Below are 13,446 nucleotides of genomic sequence, written 5' to 3'. Positions count from 1 at the left end.
GTACATCTTATAACATATTATCCAAATTTTCTATTTTCATCATTCCTGAATCCGTAAGATATGCACCACATTTTAAGGTAAACTTTCATAATCAAGAGCAATGGTAGATCTTGAGGGAATTGTACAAGTTTTAGTCAACCGTCCCACATTTGTTAAGGCTTTATATTTGTACTAAAGCCTAGGTCTCAATGTCAACCATAGATTTTGGGGACTTTTCTCTTCTCCATTTCACTTTTAGATAAAGGGTGAGGTTTGTATATGGTACCCTCCTTATACTCTTGAAATAAAGCTCACTTTTAAAATTTGCTTAGAAACTGGAGTTGGAAACTTTGTGATGGCTTGAAAATCTATATTTTTTGTTATTTATGAAATTTGAAGTTTCAAAAATAATGTAGATCGAATATATTTATAACCCATGAAAATCTTGAAACAAGATGGTCTAGATAATGTTTTTCTAAGTGTATTAGTTTTTAGGACTTGAAATTCTTTCTTTTATTTATATTAATATATATCGAGGCCGAGATGATCAATTTGAGGATCATCCAATGTTGGAGCAATCTCTTCTTGGGAAATTTTGAGGTACACCCTGCTACAATAATATATGGTTGCAACCTTCTATAAACTTTTTCTTTAGATAAAATAATTTTTATTTTTCTCCTATTCTTGTAATCTAAATAGATAACAGGGAACTCCCTAATATAACAAAAATGCAAAAATTCTTAATAATATTAAAGGGAAAACATCATTTAAGGGATTAAACCCTTTAACAAAATCATTAAAGGGTCGAAACATCCACTTGAAAATTAAATGTTTTATTTCTAAATTTTCATCTTACTCAATCTCCTCAAAATATATGGTCAATAATGGCCAACTTGCCGGTCTTTATGGTTGGGTAGGGGCATTTGAACAAGGATGCTCCCAACAGTCACATAACTTCAATATACCACATAGAGGTGGAGGTGGGGGCCATATATATAATTGTTTTGGTACACAATTTGTGCTACCGCTGTCACTTCAGCATTCTGGCTGGCTCTGAACCCAATAATTTATGCATCTTCCACCGTCTCTTGTAGTGGTATCAAATTCGTTTGGTTTTGGCCGAGGCCGAAGCTTTGAGATTTTAGACATAGACCGAAACAAAATGAAAGTTGGTGTTGCTGTTTCGATTAGATTCGAATATGTTTCTAGTTTGTTTCGAGTATACTTTGGTGTTGCTGTTTCGGTCGGATTCGGATATGTTTCAGATCCATTTTGGATATACTTTGAATATGCTTTGATTTTTTTTCGGCTAGTGAAAAAATAGCTATATAAAATTTTTTCATTATTTGTATATATTATATATATAAATAATTTATTTATTTATATTAAATTAAAATAAATTAAAATTTTTTTTTCGAATCGATCGAAACACCGAATTGCTTCATTTTGCTCATCAAACTAAAAAAAACTCCGAAGTGAATCGGACAACATTGCTCTCTTTGTCACTTCCTTTTTCAAAGTATTTCAAGTATTGTAAAATTCAAATATAAAAAGGATAAAAATAACTTAGGAAATATTAATTTTCGTACCAAAGAGTCCAACCACATGTGCACGTGGACTGTTACGTGGCTCCAACACGTACGTCACGCTTTTAGGAATGCACGCGACTCCTCATTGAGTGTCTTGTAGTGTGCCCCATTCTGGACATATTTCAGTTTTACAATGTGGCATTTCTTTTATTTAGAAATTTCAGTTTTTAGTTAACAAAATATTAATTAAAAAATATATTTTAGAATGAAATATTAAAAATTATATATATTTACCTATGTCAATTTAGAATCATTCTCCCTAAAATATTTTAAAACTTTTATTTTCAAAATCTAAAAAGAATCACATCCCTTTTTTCTTTTTTGTTTTTTAAACAAGGATAATTGTCTTTGTCAACCTAAGTCTATTTTGTAGGTCAATTTTATTAAGTCATCCATGTTTACAATTTTGAAACTCCTCATTTTCAGTCAAGTTTAGAAGTCGTCCATGTTTACGTATGAAAACTGTCCGTGATTGTATTAGTCAATATCGAAAATACCCATCTTTTTTCTCAAAATTTAAAAATATTTTAGAATATGAAATAAATTATTATTATTTTCTTATGAAGCAACCTTGGATTAGATTATAAGAAAGTTTTGATAAATAAAATTCATATTCATAATTAAATTTTAGTTTATCAATTTAATTTAATTTTCTTGTTTATTGTTATAATATATGAATTGTAATCAATATAACTGCATATGTGAATTACAGAGAATTTTTAATACAGGTATGTATATATGGTACAGACGTGTTCGTTTCTGGAGAAAATAGATGAAAAACACGAAGTCACTGAGCAATTTGCCCTTGAAACGTAAAATGATTTCGCCTCGCAAGACCATTCTGTTCAATTGCTTTTTCGGGTAAAGGTCAAATTAGTAATGTTTTTAGGATATCAAATTTGAGAATGCAACCTATTTAATCCAGCGACCAGCCTCACCATTACAAAAAAAAAAAAAAGGATAAAAGATCACACCAGATACACCGTCTGCCTCAAAAAAAAAAAAAAAAAAAGAAAAAAAAGAAGTCACAAGATTGAATAAGGACAGTTCAATTTTTCGAGGGTAATGAGTAAAACATTGTTTAGGGCTGGCACGGGGCTATTCTTGGGCAAGCCGGCTTTGGCACTAGCCAGGTCCTAGTTGTCACAAGGTTGTACAAGGCCTAAGTTGCCCTGGCCCAAGCTTAGCTCGGGGTCACGGCACGGCTGGGCCAAATACAATTCAAGAATAAAAATAAATAATAAAAAATAAAATGGCTAGGCTGAGCCGAACCATGTTGGCCCTTCTATGGTCCATACCTTGCTTAGCCCTTAAGCCACATTTTGCGGTCCCCATGGCCTTGTTTTGTGGGTTGGGCACCGGCCCATTGCGAGGCCTAAAGTGTTAAAACTTGAAATCCAAATTTTTGTTATTTAAAATAATATGGTATTCTTAGATGAATTCCAAAAATTAAAATAAGAGAATTCTCTCAAGTATAATATTGTCTAATTAAGATTTTGTGTAATTAAGTTAATATAAAGTATGTTAATAAACTGTATTTTTGTATATTTGGGTCTTAGACACTTATGAAAGATTATTTCATAATACTGCAGACTCTCTCTCTCTATTGATTTATCAAGAATATATAATTCAGACACTTATAGAAGATTATTTCATAATACGGCAGAACTCTCTCTCTTTATTGATTTATCAAGAATATATAATTCCGGTATAAATATATGATCAGTAACAATTAAAGATAAATATTAACGGTTATGGATAACTATTGACTAATCTTATTATAATCAAAAGACACATATCTATATCTCAATATGTATTCATAATGATGTATATCAATAAAAATAAATACATACATAAAGGTTTGAACAATAAGTTGTTCCTGATAGTAATGGAAAAGGCTTCACGTGAAAAAGTCTTCACTGACCAATAAAAGCAGTGGAATGACTTAACCAATATAAGTAGTGGAAAAGTATTCACATGCATGGCATTAGTCTTTGCTTGCCGTCAACACCTTTTAAGAAATAATGTCTTCTGATGCAAAGCACCTTGAAGTGGCTTTGCAAGATTTGCTTACAAAACAATAGGTGCAATTGTGGTCTTTTGATGCAAAGATTTATGGAGAAGATTTTGCTTGTATAAAAAAATTTCGACAGAGATTTGCTCGTAAAAATTACGTACGAGCAGCTTTGAATTGCTTGCAAGGAAATATGCTTTAAAATTTTAAAGGGGATTTGCATGCGAAAACACGCACCAGCTTTAAATACTATGAACAGATAAAAAAAAAAAAATAGGGAATTCTAGAGAGAGAGAGAATTGGATTTTTTTTTTTTTTTTTATTGTTGATGAGAGCTAGTGCAAAAGAAATTTTGTATATGATTGAGAGCTACGTGACGATGGACGAAGAGAAATTTGGACGTGGGAGAGCGATGGACGAGATGAGAAATTTTGGATGAGCTTTGTGTAGGGGTCAAACGCCCCGCAGGAGGACGAGATAGTTCTACCTACAAAGCAAAGCAAAGCAAAAAAATAAATAAATAAATAAATAAATAAATAAATAAAAATAAAAAAATAAAAATAAAAGTGGAGATATTGACTAGTGCGAGAGAAAGATAGGTTTGAACTTTTGTGTGTGAGAGAGAGGTGCTGATATATATATATATATATAAAAAGGTTTTGCTCGAAGATTTTGGAATTTTTTTTATACGAATCTTAGGTCTACGAGGGATGAGAGGAATTTTTAGAGAGAGACTAATTTTTTTTTTTAGAGAGAGAGATAGTGTAACTTGAACAAAAGAGACATGCAAAAGCGTTGAGTAAAAGAGACATGCGAAAGCGTTGAGGAAATGCTCTGATACCATGTTAAGAAACTGCATTTTGTATGTTTGGGTCTTAGGCCCCATGGAAGATTATTTTATAATGCTATAGAGAACTATCTCTTTATTGATTTATCAAGAAGGGAAAATATCTTCTTATCCCTTATTTTAAACTTTCATATCTTATGAGATCCAATAATTAAAAATATTACTTGTAAGTAAAATGCATCTATCTTTTCTATCTTACAACCTACTAAACCCCTTTGATAATAAATTTTGGATCCAAACAAATACTAAAATGATACCCTATTCAAACTCCATCTCTCTCTCTAAAACTCCATCTCTCTATCTCCGCTTCTAGGTGAGTTTACCAGTCAAGGGGTTTAGCTTGAGCTCGAACACGAGCATACCTTTTTATGTGTGTGAGAGAGATGGAGTTTTAGAGAGAGAGAGATGGAGTTTGGGTTTTAGAGAGAGATGGAGTTTGAGTTTTAGGAAGAGAGAGAGTTTTGAGAGAGAGAGACGATGATATGAGAGTGAGAGATAGAATTTGGGTTTTAGAGAGAGATAGAGTTTTGAGAGAGAGATGATGATGTGTGAGAGAGATAGAGTCATTTCATAAGTTGTTGAGGTCACTAATACATGGTCAAAAGGATTTATGGGGTTGAAAGATAAAAAAGATGGAGTCTTTTTGCTTATAAATAATATTTTCAATTATTGAGTCTAACGAGATATAGAAGTTTAAAATGGGGGATAATATGATATTTTCCCTATTAAGAATATACAATACATGTATAAATGTACGGCCAATAACACTTAAAGATAAATACCAACAGGTATGGCTAACTACTAATTAATCTTATCATAATCAAGAGATACCTACGGGATATATACCATACATATACACATCTCATTATGTATTCATAATGATGTATATCAATAAAGATAAACATACTCTAATAGAGTATGCTCCATTTGTTCGCAAAATCGCCCTATCTAACAGCTAACCACCCGGTTAGATCGGAACTTGGCCAGTGGCCGGTTTCAGTTTTGGGAGGTTACGGTGATCGACCGGTATTTAAATTTTTTTTTAAAAAAATGTATATAAATTCTCAAAAAGAAATAATTTGATTTGTGATAGATTTTTAAATATTCTTTACATTATGGTAAAGATTAAAATTTATTTTGATCATTAATACTCACTTTTATGTTTTCCCAACTTTTTTAGAGAATTTTAAAAATAGCCATTGGAAAATATAAAATGGGTCAAAATCCATTTTTCTCATTAATTTTCAACTTCATTTGAATGTGTTTTGTTTTAATCATTCTTTATATGTTTTTCATATTTTAGTAGATTTTTTTGGTATTTTTTTCAACACGTTTTTTACCGCTCGGGACTTGCCCAATTAGAGCGATTGAATCGACCGGTTTACCGCTTAGGCTGGTTAAACCGCTTCCAAGCCCATATACGGTTAACCATTCCGATTCGATTTTTCGAACACTGGTATGCTCTAGCACGAGCACACTTATTTGAAAATGCAATCCGCTTTAGGAAACGCGTTAATATTGTCCTTTCACTCTAGATATGCGTGGAGTCACTTTAAGGAGAAGAAATTGGAAAATGCGAATTATAATGAAGGTTAGTTTTTGTTTTTGGATGAGTCCCTAGTAGGAATTGCGTTTAGGATGTAGCGCAAAAAATGTAAGTTAGTGGGGATTTGGGCTCCTATTTCTTGGTGAAAATAGAGTTTGAGACCTTACCATAGGGCTTGGCAATACTATTGCCAAGGCTCCCAAGCCATTTAAACGAAAAAAAAAAAGAAGAGATAATTAGTGGGGATTTGGACCTCTCTACCCTTTGGTGAGAATGAAACTACCGCCAAAACCCCACACCATTCTTACAATGAATGTTAGTCCACTCAAGTTTCTCGTAATTCCTCACTAAGAATTTTCATATTTTGTTTGTGATTTTGTCAACGCTATTTTTTAGCTTTTTTTAATTTGTGTATTGTTTTATTTTTGAAGTCTTTTCAGATAAATTTGATGGTATTATAGTATAGGATTATATACAATGAGACCATTTATCAAGTCTTTTCAGATAAGTTTCATGCTATTATAGCAAGGGATTGTATACAATACGATCATTTATCTTTCATACATAGAAGTCACAATTACTGATAGCTTGGATGTGTTATAAAGTTCGAAAAAATTTTTTTTAGACTTTGAGCTTGGTCAATAAAATAACTGCACCCACCCAATATCACATCTAGTGATTAAGATCAATTGTGACTACCTTGTACCAAAGGTAAATGGTCTCATTATATCATTTCCTTAGCAATTATTACTTTTGACTAGCATAATTAGCATGTGAAAGCCTTTTTTAGTTTTTTTGTTAACTTTTATTTTCAATTTTTAAAATCAAATCTTTGGATAAAAAAAAGAAAAAGATTTCCAATGAGAGATGGATATGATTTTTTTTTTTGCATTTTTAAGCCTAGAGATTGCATGATAGGTGTAGATAATGTTGAAAGAATCGGGATAACCCAATTTTCATTTTGAGTAAATTGGGATATCTCAAATCCCACTTTCACCACTCAAATGAAATGACCAAAATGCAATATAATTGGGAAAAATATAGAAACAATAAAACAAGCAATATTGGAAATCATCAAAGCACAACACAAATGAAAATAGAGAAGAACACACACATATACGTAGTTCACCCAAGATGGGTCACGTCCATGGGCAAGACAACGAATGTGTATTCACTATCAAGAGGATTAATTACAAGATTGGGGTTATACAAAGTTACCTCATACAATATCAACATATGCTCAAACAAAGAACTTCCTATCATAAAACCATTTACAATCGTTCTCTTTTTTCGAATCACTGTAGTCACGAAAAAAATGCCGACAAAATGGCTCAAGATAAACCCCAATGATAGCGTTAGGGTTTCACAATAAAACTCTAAATTTTTCTCTCCCCAAAACTCTCACCTCTTACTCTTTGGTTTTCCCCTTTGAGGAATGATCATATAGGACCCTCCGCTACTCATGTGTGTAGGACTCCAAAAGTTTATTATTAAAGTTAGATCCCTAAAAAAGTTAACGCATGTAAAATTTGATTTTTCTATAAAACTATGTTAAATTTAATAGAGATACCTTACTGTCCATCCGATAAGACGAAAAAAGGTCCTCTTCTTTTTTTAAATATATCTCTTCAACTGGGGCCGGCACACTTTTTTCTCTAACACGCCAGAGCACTCGCGCTTCTTCTTTTACTTCACACCCGCGTGTCTGTGTCTCCATAAAGCCCCTTTTTAAGGGCCTCCGTGCATTTTGAGGAACGAAAATGCCCTTCACTAGCACGTGGAGTGGGATCATGGCATGTAGCCTCATCAGATAATTCCAAATTTTAGAAAGAAAGAAAGTGAAAACACTCCAAATTTTAAGAGCCACACTATTGCTTATTTGCATATATATATTCTACCTCATAATGGTGCATGCCAACTAATCGATAGAGAAGCCTTTCAGTGTCTCCAATTCGTAACAGTCATGTTTGGAATTAATCATACAAAAAAAACTCAGAGAAAATCCAATAGAAGCAGAGAGTCGTCGACGATTGCAGAAGAAATACTGGAAAAAAAAACTCTTGAGGAAAGCCAATAGAAGCTCGTAGAGAGAGATCGATCGGCGATTTTAGAGAAAGATCAGAAATGGCAGAAGCAGTTGTGCGTGTCCTTCTGCAAACCTTGAGAGAACCGCTTGTGAAAGAAGCCATTCTTCCCTTCGGAGTGCTGGATAAAGTCGAACGGCTCCGGAATGAATTACAGAGGATGCATGCCTTCCTCAAACATGTGGAAAAAATTGAAGCAGCAGAAGATGACATGACAAAAGTTTTGGCAAGGCAGATAAGAGATCTAGCCCATGAGGCTGAGAATGTTATTGACATGTTTGTTCATCAAGCTGCGCAGCTAAATCGAAGGGGTTTCATAGGCCGTTTAGCCAATCAAACTCTCTTGATGGGAGGGGGGGAGTTATTGGGTCGTCACAAGGTCGGTCCGAAGATTGAAGAGATCAACAACAAGTTCAGTGATATCGGAAAGGGTAGGTAGGCCAGTCTATGAACGTCCACAGAGCAACAATCAGGAGGAAGCCACAAGTTGTAGAATCAAGAGGTTAAGGGAGATGGGATGAGGAGAACATCACCTCTAGAAGAGGAACATGATTTAGTGGGGATCGAAGAAAAGGTGAATTCTTTAAAGCGATCATTATTGGAGGGGAGGAACAACGCTGCATGGTTTTCGTGGTCGGTATGGATGGTGTCGTTAAGACTACCCTTGTGAGGAAAGTCTACAGACAAGAGGATGTCAAGGGATGCTTTGAGGGATGCTTTGCTTGCAGAGCTTGGGTTTGTGTATCACAGAGTTACCGAGTGAGTGAGATTCTCCGCTGCATGATCGATGGGGGTCGGGCGTCATCAAGGGGTGTACAGGACATGGACGAACGAAGATTGAAGGAGGTTCTCCTTGATCATTTGAGCACAAAGAGGTATTTAATAGTCTTGGATGATTTATGGGATATCCATGCCTGGGTTTGTATAAGAGATTCGCTGCGAGATGTGAAAAATGGCAGTAGAGTTCTAATAACAACTCGAAATATCGGCTTGGCCGAGATGGTGGACAGGAACACCATCCATCATCTCCAACCATTGCCAAAAGATGAGAGCAGGGAATTGTTTTGCAGAAAGGCTTTTGTGAAGAATAATGGAGGATACCCTGCATTTTTAACAGACTTAGCCATGGCATTGTTAAAAGATGTGGAGGCTTGCCCCTGGCACTTGTTGTCGTTGGAGGTCTTCTGTCCACAAAACTTGGGTACAGTGAGACCATGAAAGTAATGGCATGAAAGAAAGTTCTTGAGGGCTTCTGCTGTTATCAGGACAAAGGTGAGGTCCCAATTTCTAAGATATTATCATATAGGTTATTTTGATTTACCGTATTACTTTAAACCATGTTTCTTATATTTATCTGCTTACCCCAAAGACTTCAAGATCAATATAGCAAGAATAGTACGGTTATGGGCGGCAGAAGGATTTATTGAGGAAAAAGGGAATGAGACATTGGAAGATGTGGCAGAGGACTATCTTGAAGAATTGGTAAGTCGGAATATGATACAGGTGAAAAGTGTAAGTTTGAGTGGACGCATCAAATCATGTGTTGTGCACGATCTTTTTGCGTGACCTGTCCTTAAAAATTGCAGAGGAGGAGAACTTCATGGGGGTTGTGACAGTTAAAGGCAATATGGCCTCTCAAAGGGCTCGACGTGTTGCCTTTCATGGAGGTATTGCCAGTTATGTCTCATCCCATGTAGATGCTTCAAATGTTCGTTCATTTTTTGTGTACCAGGATCTTGAAAAGATTTCCATACAGTATATTCTCAGGGGAAATCTAATTCGGGTGTTAATGCTCGAGAAAATCCAAATAGAATACTTGCCAAAAGAATTGGGAAATTTAACTCATCTGAGGTTTCTAAGCTTTGGACAAGCAAATTATCAAAAATATCACATGAGTTCCCAACATCTACAGGAAACCTTCAAAATTTTGGAAACCATTGATTTGAGAATTTCTCGCTCGTATCAGCATAACCCTCTGGATGGGTTGATTATAAGTGGGTACTCAGCGTCGCCAAGTGGTGGTGGTGGGTGGATATGAAAGTCACTGAGCAGCTTCATCCAACTCAGAAAGTTACAAATTGAGGAAATGGACTACGAAGACATTAAAATCATTCACCGTTCAATCGGCAAACTAAAATGCCTGCGTCATCAATTTGGAAGGAGTGGAAGAACTTGGAGGAGGGATCTATGTCATGCCTTCAAGATATAATTATCAACCATTGTAACAAGTTGAAGATGCTTCCAGAAGGACTGCAGCAGATAGCTTCCCTCCAACGAGTGTTTTGTTCTGGTGAAGAATTTGATGGAAGAGTGCTAGATGATACACCTCATCTTTGGTGCAAAGTATATAATATAGCTGGCATTCAAGAGTGGAGGCGCGCAATCCTTTGATTCATTTTCCCACTAACATGGTATATATATTTGTTAAAATTGTTAAAGTGTATTATCTAGAAATCATATTAGATTTTATTTTGAATGATATAGTGAGGCTGATTTTATAATTTTGTGTAATAAAGAAGTTATGGAACTACTAAGCGGTTAGTAGTTATTGTTGTAAGTGGGTAGTTATTGTAGTATGGTTGTAAGAATTTATATTTAAACACAGGTATGTCGGCAGTAAATTGGGTCACATTAATCAGTTTGTAATGCTTTTGTCTAACCCATTTTTCATCATTGAATGAAAAAGTTTTTTTTTTTTTTTCCTCCTCATCTTAATTGTTCCTCTTCTATTTATTTTGTGGTGAGTCTTGGAATAGTGTGACATTGTTATACTAATTGAAAAATGGATTATTCGAGTATTGTGACGTTCATCTTTCTCCATAATATTTTCAAAAGAGCATTTGTACAATGTTATGTGATTTTGAGAGTAGGAGACATTCCAAAATTTGTATTGTAGTTTCCCCATGATATTGACTTGGGTTCATCAAATTTCTTAACCAAGTTTCAGGCATCTACAGTCAAGGGCATCATCCAATTCTTACCATTGATGATGCTTTTTTGGCTGTTGTTTACTGAGAGAGAAATAGCCATGTTGGGTAGATTTGTGGTAGGCGATGACAAAAGTAGGATGCGTTTCTCGGAATAACTGGATAAGCATCGAGGGTGATCCATTTCTGAGTTAAAATGGGGTTTTCCCAATTTAAAGGATTCATTGCAATGTTTAGAAGTATTCATTGGATGCATTTTTAACACTTGGTACCCTTGAGTCTCGTCTCATGAATGAGAATGCAGTGGTTCAAGCTCTCTCTGGTGACTAAACATGGTGGAAGTGGAAAATTGGTGAGCTAGAAGCTAGGAATTGCCATGTTGGGTCGTGGTGGTGGTAGCACCCCGTACCTAGTTATCAAGTTGTGATTTTCAATCCTGCCGACACCACCCACTAACAGCTTCCAAAAAAAAACTATCCCCTAATCTATCTCAAAAAAACAGGTAGGGCAACAAAAACAATTTCATCATGGGTAGAAAAGAGTAAATGCCTCACCCGATAACTACATGTTGAGAGTCACAATTAACTCCTCGCATGTCAGTTGGGCTGCTAATGGGCAGGGCTTCAGTAGGGCTGCTAATTAACTCCTCGCATGTCAGTTGGGCTGCTAATGGGCAGGGCTTCAGTAGGGCTGCTAATGGGCAGGACCTGAAGCCCGATAAGGACAGGTCCCGAAATCTACTGTTCAATCCCAACCCGGTTAGGACCTTATTGAGCCGGGCCTGAGCCCGATTCCGCACGGCCCATGGTGAAGGCTCGTAGTTTTTAATCTCACTCTTCAAGCCCATTGCGAAGGTGTGTTCTTTTTAATATTTTTTTTAGATGCTCTCCATTGAGATTATAGAATGTACCAAATTTCATATTCATACAATTTATAGAAAAAACCAAAAATAAAATGCTCTTAACTGTTGGATTTAGATCAAACGGTTTAGTGGCTCACTTGATATAAATTAGAAGGCTGGATGGGGAGAGTATATATCTCTCTACAGTAGCGGAGGTATAAAAACATTTTTAAAAAAGTATATGCTAAAATATGTTTTAGAAACTTTTCATGGGTTCCAACCTAGGCCAATCTCTTTTCCTCAAGCCCTTATCCAACTCTCAAATTTTTGGAGGGAGTAAATATATCAAATTTCAAGTTTTAGAGAGAGAAACTAAGCGAAACTTTTTAGAGCGAGAAACTATCTCAAAGATTTTATAAGGAGAACCTATCTCAAATTTCAAATTATGAGAAAGAGAAACTATCTCAAAGTTTAAAAGAGAGACTTTCTCAAATTTTAAATTTTAGAGAGGGACATTATTTAAAAACTTTTAGAGAGAATATATGTGAAATTTAAAGCCTTAGAGAGCAAAACTATCTAAAAAATATTTAGAAAGAGAAACTATTTTAAAATTTTTAGTGAGAAAACTATCTCAACGTTTTCAGAGAGAAGTTATTTCAAATTTTTAGAAAGAAAAAACATCTCAAAATTTTAGAGAGAGTCATTATTACAAATTTCAAATTCCAAAAAAAGTTGGACCTATGGAAGGCTAGGTGCCTATCTGTATAGAACATATCTGCGCTCTACATGCCTAGTGTGGTCAAATGCTTGGAAGCATTGATGAAGCACTTTCTGTGGCGACGAGTTTTATACAGCAAACGAGTTTCATCTAGTAAGCCGGGCCAAGGAATGGTGAATTGGCATTAGGACTCCTAAGCTTACGAATTCAGCCTAAATAACCAAGTGGTGCAGGTTATGTGCCACTAAGACCAACCACTTGTGAGGTAAATTGTCATTAGAAAATATAGGGGTGGAGCAAGGTGGCCGACTGGTTATGAGACTCACATCCGAGTCCAAGAACTCAGCTGAGTGGAGGGGTATAGACTTATGCCTAGCACTGTTACTTAGAAACAAATGGACAATGGTTAATGAGGGTCATCGAACGAGTTTTTGGTTCTATAAGCGGATTGGTAACCGACTTTTGAAGGTGCAATTCCTTATAGTCTTCTTTTTTTGAAATTTGGAATTCGAGACACAATTTGGTCTATTGAATGTAGGTGAAGGACAGTTAATGATTCGGTCCTCTCCCTGCTCACAGGTTTGCTGAATAACTTTCGGCAATTATACTGTTACCTGGGAATAGAGGACAAGGTTGTTTCGGAGGTCACCTCCTCAGTGAGTTCATTGTACACGCCACTGTACTATGAGAGACAGAGAACCATATCCAAGGTATGGAAGCTCTTGACCCAGATAAGACTTTTACCTGGCTAGCAGGACTTGGAATGGTGGAAGTTCTCGATCATATAAGAATGGTTATGCCGAATGCGTGCCTCATGTGCAATATCCACCCAGAAATTATGCAACCACTTGCTTTTGCATTGCTCTTATGTAGGGAAGTTGTGAGCTTGGACCCTACATTT

General features: G+C 35.4%; 1 pseudogene across 1 annotated transcript; it reads left to right on the top strand.

Moving 5' to 3' along the window:
- The first annotated feature begins 7,753 nt into the window (after window positions 1-7,753).
- Window positions 7,754-10,768, top strand: LOC110008477 (putative disease resistance RPP13-like protein 3; annotated as a pseudogene). The gene is made up of 3 exons (XR_016043530.1): window positions 7,754-8,497; window positions 8,617-9,271; window positions 9,325-10,768. The product of XR_016043530.1 is annotated as a putative disease resistance RPP13-like protein 3 (transcript).
- Window positions 10,769-13,446: the final 2,678 nt, after the last annotated feature.

The sequence above is a fragment of the Amborella trichopoda genome, chromosome 11 (assembly GCF_054954075.1).
Source record: "Amborella trichopoda isolate Santa Cruz 75 chromosome 11, AtrichopodaSantaCruz75HAP2 v2.0, whole genome shotgun sequence".
Classification (NCBI taxonomy): domain Eukaryota; kingdom Viridiplantae; phylum Streptophyta; class Magnoliopsida; order Amborellales; family Amborellaceae; genus Amborella; species Amborella trichopoda.
This window is presented reverse-complemented; position numbering and strand designations above follow the sequence as displayed.